This window comes from Orycteropus afer, unplaced genomic scaffold (genome assembly GCF_000298275.1).
Source record: "Orycteropus afer afer isolate SDZICR_OR568_19922 unplaced genomic scaffold, OryAfe1.0 scaffold00068, whole genome shotgun sequence".
Taxonomy (NCBI): Eukaryota; Metazoa; Chordata; class Mammalia; order Tubulidentata; family Orycteropodidae; genus Orycteropus; species Orycteropus afer.
In genome coordinates this window covers 7,963,393-7,974,713 of record NW_006921655.1, presented here as the reverse complement: position 1 = coordinate 7,974,713, position 11,321 = coordinate 7,963,393, and positions in this window count along the sequence as shown.

Genomic DNA, 11,321 nt, shown 5'->3' with positions numbered 1-11,321 from the left:
TGTGGGCTCGGGACCATAGTCACAGAGGACATCAAGCTCAATTGGCATAACATACTACACAAAACATTGTTCTACCTCCTACTGTGGTGAATAGCAACTGGGATCTTAAAAGCTTGCAAGCTGCCATCTAGATGCAATGATGTGTCTCTCCTCATCCAGAGCAAAGAAGAATGAAGAAAACCAAAAATTCATGGAAAAAATTAGTCCTAGCGATTGGTATACCGTCCAATCTGCAGCCTATATGACTATGAGACCAGAAGAACTAGATGATGATCAGCTACTACTGTCAAGCACTTGGAAGAGGATCTATGTAAGAGATCCTGGATAGACAGGGAGAACAATGTGGAACAAAACTCAAATTCATTTGAAAAAAAAAGGGGGGGACCAGGTTTGCTGGCCTGATAGAGCCTGGTGGAACTACTGAGACGATGGCCCCTAACTGCCTTTCAGGTCTGGAATTGAATCCACACCTGTGGCTTCCAGCCAAACAATAGACAGGCATATGAGTTGAACATTTCCCTGAGGTAGATACACTCCTTGGAGAGAACAAGCATGGAAGAAAGAAGGGCTGCTTATGCACAGGGAGACAGTTCAGGAGGCAGGAGTGCATGGAGGGATGGACACAGGGAAGAGGTATTGGGAGGAGGTAGGAGGCGAGATGTTGCATTGTGGTAAATTGTGGTCAATGTCATGAGACAAAGTGTATGTGAACTGCTGTACGGAAAGTGTTTATGCTCTGTAAATTTTCATCCAAATCACAATAAAAAGAAAAAAAATTCTGCAATATTAGACAAGATAAATAATAAACTAAAACAAATTAAAAAATTATAACTTCTTAATTTAATTGAATTTTTTTTTTTCAAAATTAAAAGCAAACTGGTAGGCAACCAACACTTAAAATGTATTTTCAAATGACTAAAATGGAAAATCTTTTGTTGTGTATATTTTAACATAATAAAAATGTATTTTCAAAACATTCTATAAAATAAACCTAATTTGAGTTGAAAAAAGGAAATACTGGTTGTAGAAAGATCATTTGTTCACATTCTTGCTTTTCATGGCTGGTTCCCCTATTTTCTAACTTCAGGAAATTCTGGGGAAGTACTTTCTTTTTTCATATTGTGGCCATATGATCCATCAGCCATTATTTAGAAAAGTTATTTGTGCCATTCCACCCTATGAATTTATTCAAGAGAAATGAAAACATGTGTCTATACGAATACTTGTTTGCAAATGTTCATAATGGCATTATTAAGAAACTACCAACTGTTTTCCAAAGTGGCTTAATCATTTTGTATCTCCACTAGCCCTATATGAGAGCTCCTTGCCAAAACTTGGTAGTGTCAGTTTTTCTAATTTTAGTCATTTTGCTACGTGTCCAGTGACTTCTCTTTGTGATTTTCATTTGCATTTCCCTATTGACTTGATGCTGAACATCTCTTTATGTGTTTATTTGGCATCTATCCTCGGAAGGAACATTGGGCAATCCTACTTCCGTAGTGATACTGCCTTGGAAACCTAAGGAGGGGTCGCTATGAGTTGGGGCTGACTTGACGGCAAATAACAACAACAACAACAACATGTATTATTTGGTCAAATTCTTTCAGATTTTTGCCTGGTTTTAATTGGATTATGTAGTGGTTATATTGTATGTCAGCTTGTCTAGGTCTGGTTGAGTGGGTGGGCAGCTGGTGGTAGTTATTCCCCATGATGAGACTGGCAATTAACTCCATGGTGGAATCTACCACAAACAGCTGAGTAGCTGCCTTTGGGTTGTGGTCTGCTTCCTGTATATAAAGAGAAGCCTTGGGAATGGTTTCTATCTTATGGTAGCTTTGTAACAAACCATTAAACTATCTTCAAACGTGACTGTACTATTTAATATTTTTACTAGCAATTTATAAGAGCTCCTATTAGAAGTTTGATTTGTAATAAAGAAATTTACTTCTTTCTTTCTAAACTTGTACCTTTCATTTTTTAAATTCTTTTATATTAGTAAGGACATTTAAGACAAGATTTAATAGAAGTGAGGAAAGAGGACATCCTTTTTTTATTTCTTATCTTACAAGGTCTTTCAACAATAAATATAATGCTGTTGTTGTTGTAATGTGCCATGGAGTCGGCCCTGACTCATAGTGACCTCTCCTTGGGTTTTCGAGGCGGTATCACTATGGAAGTAGATTGCCCAACCTTCCTTCCGAGGAGTGGCTGGTGGGTTTGAACCACTAGCCTTCTGGTTAGCAGTCAACTGCCTTAGGCACTATGCTACCAGAGCTCTCCTAAGTATGATGCTAGCTGTAGGTTATTCAAAGTTGTCCTTTAACAGATTGAGTAGATTCTCTTCTAGCTCTAATTTGCTGAACAATTTTATCAAAAATAGATGTATGTTTTTGTCACATATTTTTCCTGCATCTACTGAGATGGTCATATATTTTTCTTTTAGCCTATTAATATGGAGATTTCTATTGATTGATTTTCAAGTATCCAACCATCCTTATGTTCATGGGATAAACTCTACTTGATGATAATATATTATCTTTTTTATATATTGCCAGATTCAGTTTGCTAAAATATTGTTAAAGATTAGTATATATAAGTTCATGAGGAATATTGGTTTTAGTTTTCTTTCCCTTTTTCTTTCCAATATCTGCATCCAGTTTTGCTATCAGATTAATCCAACCTTCATAGAATGACTTAGAATGTGTTCTTTTCTCTTCATCTTCTTTTTCTTTTTTTTTTTTTTTTCCAAAGAGTTTATGCAGACTTTGAATTATTTCTTTTATAATGCTTGGTGGAATCCAAGAGTGATATTATCTGACCTTGGGACATCCTTTATGGGAAGGTTTTAACTATGAATTTAATTTATCTAATATGTATATGAGGATCTCTGGTGGTGTAGTACCTAAGGCATTTGACTGCTACCCATAAAGTTGGTGATTCAAACCCACCTGCCACTCCTCGGAAGGAAGAACCTACTTGAAGGCACCTAACAGCAATAATGAGGTGTATATTGTGGCCAAGAATGTAGTTTATCTTTTTTCCATGTGAGGGTGAAAACAATTTGCATTCTGCTATTACTGGATAGAATATTCTATAAATATCAACTGGGTGAAGTTCATCAATAGTGCTCGTCAGGTCATTTCTAGCCTTACTGTCAATTACTGACAGAGGAGTGTTGTATTCTCCAGCTATGACAGTGGAGTTGTACTTCCATAGTGATACTGCCTCGAAAACCCAAGGATGGGTTGCTATGAGCCTGATCTGACTCAACAGCAGTGAGTTTGGTTTGGAATATATGTATGATTATCCTTGTTATCTTTTACTTTCCAATTGAGCCTTGAAAATTTGTGTCTTTCACTATTATTTTCATTTAAGTTGTCACACTTATTGGCATAATGTTCCAAATATTTTCTTATAATCCTTTTAATGTCTATAGTATCTGTAGTTATGTTCCCTCTATCATTCCAGATATTAATAATTTTTTTCTCTAAGAATTTTTTTTATTAGTTTAACTAAAAGGTTTATCAATTTTATTGTTCTTTTCAAATAACTATAGTTTTTTGTTTTCTTGATAGTCTCTATTGTTTTCTTATTTCCAATTTCATTGATTTCTGCTCTAATTTTTATTACATCCTTTCTTTTTCATGCTTCTAGCTTAAATTGTTCTTCTTTCTCTAGTTTCCTAAAGTAGAAGCTTAGGCTATTGATTTTAGATCTTCTTTCCTAATATATACATTTAATGCTATAAATTTTCATTTCAGCACTGTTTTTACTACATCGCACAAATTCTGATGATTTTTATTTTCATTTAATTCTAATATTTTTAGATTACTCTTGAGGTGTCTTTGAATTGTGTGATTTAGAAGTGTGTAATGGAATTTCCAAATTTTGGGGATTTTCTAAGTATTTCTGCTTGAATTTCTAGTCTAGTTTAATCCATCATGATCTGAAAACATGTTTGTATGATATCTATCATTTTACAATTATTAAGATGTATTCATTTTACTTGATCCACAATCATTGTCCCTGGAAACAGCAGTCAAGAAATAAAATGGATATTACATTCAACAAATCTACTGCAAAAGACCTCTTTAAAGTGTTAAAGAGCAAAGATGTTACTTTGAAGGCTAAGGTGCACCTGACCCAAGGCATAGTATTTTCACTAGCCTCATGCATTTGTGAGCTGGAGAATGAATAAGGAAGACCACAGAGGAACTGATGTATTTGAATTGTGGTGCTGGCAAAGAACATTGAATGTACCATGGATTGCTAGAAGAATGAGCAAAACTGTCTTGGAGGAAATTTAACCAGGAAGCTTCTTAGAAGTGAGAATGTCAGACTCCATTTCTCATACTTTGGCCATGTTGTCAGAAGGCACCAGTACCTGGAGAAGGATATTGTACTGGGTAAAGTGGGGGATAAATGAGAATGGGGAAGACCCTTGATAAGATGGATTGACACAGCAGCTGCAATGATGGGCTCAAGCATGGAAATAATTGTGAGGATGGTACAGGACAGGGCAGTGTCTCATTCTGTTGAATGTAGGGTCACCATGAATCAGAAGTGACTTGATGGCACCTAACAGCAACAATGAGATGTATTTTGTGGTCAAGAATGTAATCTATCTTTTTTTCCATGTGAGGTTGGAAACAATTTCCATTCTGCTATTGTTGGATAGAATTTTCTATAAATATCAGCTAAGTGAAGTTCATTATTAGTGCTCTTCAGGTCATTTGTAGCCTTACTATCAATTACTGACAGAGTTGTGTTGTAGTCTCCAATTATGACAGTGAAGATTACATAAACAAAAATCGACACAAGGTTGATGCCCAAAGTGTGAAGAAAATGCAGGCTCCTACTTTCTCACTTCTCCATCTCTGACACCAACCACACATACGACATTTTCTCTCTTTCAGACCCTAACTACCCAGAGGTAGATCAGGCCAGCTAACCTGAGCTGGGTCAAAACATCTTGAGCTACCCAAGGCCAGGTTACCAGGGACCAACTGTAGGCTCAGGAATCTGCACAACTTCCTGCACTTCAGACCAGCTGACTTCTCTTTCTCTAGTCTCCTGGAACTAGGTCACAAATTAGCAGTCTACCCTTCTTCATTGACTGCCTATGCCTTCTTGCCCTATCACCTAGCCAACAAGATCAGCATCTACACAAATTTCTTCTGTATTGCTAGCCCCTGTTGTCTTATTGTCTCTGTGGATTTGTTAATTCTTTATGATGGCTCACAAAATTCACAGACTTACCTATATTTACAGTTATACATTTATTATAACCAGAAAGATACAAGCATCAGGCAAGGTCTGAGAGGGATCTCCAGGGATATGCTGCTCCCTCTCCTGTGCAAAGTTGTTCTTACCAATCCAGGAGGCCTAAGAGAGTGCTCCAAGGTCCCAGTTTCCCTAGTCATGGGGAACTCAATGAATATTCATGACTTGGACCTTAATGCATAGTTATTATTCAACCAATGGATATCCATGACTGTATTAGTTTGCAGGTTCTGAAGTTAGGCTTGTGTAGCATCCACTTGCTTGGATACTTTGGTAAACAAAGGCAAATTTATTTTTGGGTTATTTTCAGTAACCCAAGTCAAAGGCCAAACCAAGTTCTTTGTCCCACAAATTGCCTATTTTTCCTTTTTATTTCTATAAGTCTTTGCTTCACATATTTGGATGCTCTATTATTGTTGTTGTTGTTATGTGCTGTCGAGTTGGACCCGACTCATAGCGACCCCTCCTTGGGTTTCTGAGGCAGTATCGCTACGGAAGTAGATTGTTCCATCTTTCTTCCGAGGAGTGGCTGGCGGGTTTGAACCGCCAGCCTTCTGGTTAGCAGTCAAGCGCCTTAGGCACTACACTACCAGAGCTCCCGCTCTGTTATTAGGTACATACATATTAAGGATTAGTATATCTTGGAGAGCTGACATCTTTGTCATTATGCAATGCCTCATACATCCCTGATAATTAGTTTTGTTCTGAAATCTGCTTTGTCTGAAATATAGCTACTTCATCTTTCTTTCATGAATGTTAACATGGTATAGTTTTCTCCATCTATTTACTTTTAACCTAGCTCAGTCTTTACATTTAAAAATGGGTTTCTTATGGACAACAAATAGTTGGATCTTATTTGTTTTGGTTTGCCTTTACCTTTCTTCTTTTGTGTTCTCCACTTTTAATTATTTCTTATTATTTTATTTTTATTCCTGTGTATAAATTATATCGTTCTTATAGTTGGTTTTAGTGGCTTCCCCTACAGTTTATACTATATATTTTAACTAATCTAAGTCTGCCATAAAACAGCACTATGCTGCTTCACATGTGGTACATGTACCTTATAACAGAATATTTCTGGTTCCTCCCTCCTGTCCCTTTTGATATTGCTGTCATTTATTTTCCTTATCGTATATGGCATATTATATGCTAAAATCACCCAATGTATTGTTACAATTATTACTTTAAACAATAAGTTACCTTTTAGATTAATTGTGGAAAAATACAAATAACATACTTTATTTTACCTTCATTTATTCCTATTTGATGTTCTTCCTTTCTTTATGTAAACCCAATTTTCTGAATGATGTCATTTTCCTACTGCCTAAAGAGAAATTTTAAGAAATTTATTTACAAGAAGCAGAGCTCAGTTTTGTGGTGTGAGTAAAACAATTGAAAAACCCAGGAATCTAGATTATGAAGACCCAATAGTCTCAAATTCTGTTTTTCTTGGTATATATGTTCAGACATTCATCCTCTGCTTACACATACTTTCTGTTGCTACAATTCCTGTTTGCACACATTTCTGGCTTGCCACGGCACCACTTGTAGCCTCAACTCTGCAGGATCTTATGGCTTCATCTGACCAGATTGCAAACTCACCTCAGAAAACTTGACCTTTTGAATCATGAATTTTGTAAATGAGATGATACGTAAGATAAACATGCTTCGAAGTGTCATAGTTTAAATAAAGATAATTTCTTAGGATAATACAACTTCCTGAAGTGTTACCTATGTCTGGTGTTGCTGATTCTCTTTTTTAACAATTAGAATTGAATGGACTCCAAATCAGGTTCTTTTTAAGCAGAGTCTAATTATAACACTGAGCTTCTTTTTATTTATTTTTGCTTAGGAAAAACTTATATATATTGGGTTTCTATTGTAGCTTAATTTTCATACTGTTCTTTCTACATGTGTTTTAAGATTGAATTATTAGAAGAACTAGGTGGTGAAGAGGTCCTTCTAGTACTCCCAAACAATAAAATATCCTGGACTGGATTCAAACTGGGCAAAAAAATGCAGAATTCTGCAGTTGACTGTATTTCAATAAGCTTCAAAATCATTCCTAACACATGACACTGCAATTTTTCTGTATTTCACTATGCATTTTCTCTTTATCAGAGACAATCCAATAGTACATATTCATGGAATAAAACTGTTACCATTTCTATTCATTCATGTCTGTAAGTATACAGCAGTTGAAAGATAGATTGAAGAGGTTAAGTGATGTTCTCAGAGATTCACTATGATGTGTAAGATAAAAGAGAACCATTAAATTGTATATCTTATTTATGGGGAAACAGAAGTGGGCCCTATGGATTGTCAAATACTGTGTGAAATATAACTGAGCCTAGTAATGCATTTTTGCTAATAATTCTATTGTTTGTCAGAGTCCCAGCAGTAAGGTAGTTTGCTCAGTAGCAGCTCTGTGGTTTATATGTTTTCTTGGCATTTAGGGGATTGTTTTCATAATTAATGTTCAAATTATGCTAACTAGTGGCTCAGGCATTCTCTTTAGAGAAGGCCCCTGGTCACATGACAGAGTCCTGGCCGTATGCCAAGCCCAGGAAAGTTCATATAATGTCAAAAGCTTTGAAGAACTGGAAGGGAGTGCTATTGTGTTCAGGTGATCAAAGTGAGCCCACTTCAGGACGAGTTCTCTGAAGCGACCTGTCAACCATCAGATAGTTGACTCCTGCCCAGGCAAAGAGATAGCCATTGTGTTAGGTGTCCTATTTCCACAGTGTATTTGGGCAGTGCTATTAAGTATAGTTTCTGCAGTCTGAATATAAGGAAACTGGTGTAACCAACACATTGCAAGTATAATCACCAAGTAGTTTTAAAAATGCAGTCACCAGGAAGGGCTTTGTTCTACCAGTCTCTGCAAGCCAAATGCCTATATCCAGGGACATTTTAAGATGAGAAACTAGGAAGTACCGTTAGAGGGGGAGGGCAAAAAGATCCTCCACCTGAGAAAAATAATGATAATAATAATAACAACAAACTGAGAAGTACAGAGGAACCAGAGCAGATAGCATAGCTTACAGTCTAAAGCAGAGAAATATTAATATTCTTTATTGCCAGGATTTTCAATCTGGGATTCATGCTGGGCAGAGGGAGCAAAGGAAGGTTTCCTCAAGCCTCTTTAAATTATTGACAAAATTGGGCATTTACATCCATTTTTACATGGAGAGAGGCAAAAGCTTTTGGCAGATACTTAAAATTAAAAAAATTACAGCAAAGATGAAATAAGAGTGATTTATGTATATCTTTTAATTGTTATTGTTAGCTGTCACTGAGTCAGCTCCAACTCATAGTGACCCTATGTACAACAGAATGAAATACGGTCCGGTCCTGTGCCTTTGTCACAATCCTTGCTATGCTTGAGCCCATTGTTGCAGTCACTATGTTAATCCCCTTTGTTGAGGGTCTTCCCCTTTCTCATGGACCCTCTACTTAACCAAGCATGATATACTTCTCCAGGGACTGGTTCCTTCTGACAACATGACCAAAGTAGGTGAGACGAAGTCTGGCCATTCTCACTTCCAAGCAACATTCCAGCTGCATTTCATCCAGGACAGATTTGTTCATTCTCCTTGCATTCCCAGGTATTTTCAGTATTCTTTGCCAATACCATAATTCAAAGGCATCAACTCTTCTTTAGTCTCCCTTATTTGTTGTCCAGCTTTCCCATGCATGTGAGGAGTTGAAAATATATCACTGCTCTTCAACATTTTAAAGAGGTCTTTTGCAACACATTTGCCCAGTAGAACTGTGTTTATATCACTTAAATGGAAATATGGCTGAAATATTATAACAAACTCAAACTTGAACTCCAGCTCTACAACTTTGAGTGACCTTAGGCAAATCTGAATTCCTCTTTGTAAAACAGAGACATTATACCTACCTCACTGGGTTATTATAATTTTCTAGATGAACTATGTAAATATAATTATAAAACACCTAGCAGAGTGCACTGCATATAGTGAGTGTTCAATAAGTGTTATTTCCAAAAGACAATTTAAAGGTTATTATGTCTGTAATTTACATTAAAATCTACAAAAATATCAAGCAACCTGTGTGATTTATGTTGGGACCACTTGGCTTGAGTCACACACTATGTACTCTCCTAATCAGAAATTCACATTCAAGGGGTGGTCAGATGATATCCACACTCCAAATATGACTGCTGCAAATATTTAAGATATATTTATCTTTAATTTGCACCAGATGCTACAGTGAAAGTTACAAAGAAGTTTTTGCTGGTGATATTTGAAGCTTATTAGTTAGTAGAATAAAACTTAGAAATAGGCTTTTATTTGTGAGATGAGTGGTATCCTTGATACATGGAATGGCTAGAATATTTTAGAGACACTCCTCATCTTTCTGCTTATAAAAATCACATAGCAGGTGTAGCATGCAGCCTCAAGGATGGTGCATGCTACTCTACCCTATGTCTACCTTTTGTGCTAATGTGGATTATTGTTGTTGTTGTTATGTGCCATCGAGTTGGACCGACTCATAGCGACCCTTCCTTGGGTATCTGAGGCGGTATCACTACAGAAGTAGATTGCCCAACCTTCCTTCCAAGGAGTGGCTGGTAGGTTTGAACCACCAGCCTTCTGGTTAGCCGCCAAGTGCCTTAGGCACTAAGCTATCGGAGCTCCTATGTGGATTATTAGGGTCATGAAATTCTGCTTATATAATACTGATAGATCTGCCTGTAGTGAATCTCCCTTGTAGGCTGTAAATACTATCTGTGCCTGCTTGTTAGCAAAACTTTGTTTACAAATGTCTGCATATTTGAAACAATTTTGTGTGAGATTTGATTTATTGGAAATAATATGGAGCAGTAGTGGCTGTAGACATCTACCAAAGATGTTACAATAAATGTGATGAGATTAACTTAGGTCAGTTTGCAATAAGAGTCAAAGTAAGGGTTTGAGTCTAAACAAAGTAGATTAGCCAGAGTCTATGCACTAATGAAAAAGGAATGTAAAAGCAGGTCCATTGGACAGAAGACAAACAAAAGGACATAAACAATTGCCATCAAAAATAGTAAAAGGACTCAAATAAAAGCAAACCGAAATCAGAACATCTGAAAAATGTGAATAGACAAGGGAAAATAAACAGGAAAACAGCCTTGAAAAGAATTCTGATAATTGAGGACATCCTTTACCTCAGCCAGGAAGATGGATGTAACTCCTAATAGGTCAATTCCACCTTAGCATATCAGTAGGTAGAGGTAAGAGAGGAAACTTAGAGAGAAGGGAAGCTGTTGAGAGGAATCTCCCAACAGAGAGAAATCCTGAAAGAGGTTCCTATTGTATAAATCCTTTTCTTTCCTTCCATTAATCTTTTCTACTCTCTATTAAAAGTATCTTGCTTTGAGTAAGTGGAGCAACTAGAATCCTCTTACATTGTTGGTGGGAAGGTACAATGGTAAAACCATTTTGGAAAGCAGATTGAACATTTCCTATTAAACATACCTGACATTCTTACTTCTAGGCATTTTCAAGTGCTGAAGAGCAAAGATGTCTCCTTGAGGACTAAGGTGCACCTGACACAGCCATGGTATTTTAAATTGCCTCATATGCGTGTGAGAGCTGAACAATGAATAAGGAAGACAGAAGAAGAGTTGATGCTTTTGAGTTTTGGTGCTGGTGAAGAATGCTGAAAGTACCATGGACTGCTAAAATAACTAAAAGATCTGTCCTGGAGGAAGTGCAGCTGGAACATTCCTTGGAAGTGAGAATGGCCAGATTTTGTCTCACCTACTTTGGTCATATTGTCAGAAAGGGCCATTCGACAAAAGAGGGGAAGGCCCTTAATGAGGTGGATTGACACAGTGGCTGTGGTGATGTTGAGCCCATCAAGTACAGCAAGGATCATGGAGCTGGTGCTGGACTGGACAGTGTTTCGTTCTGCTGTGCAAAGGGTTGCTATGAGTTGGAGATGACTCGATGGCACCTAACAATAGGAATTTATGCAAGAAAATAAAAACGTGTTCATACAAAGACTTGCATAAAAATGTGTGT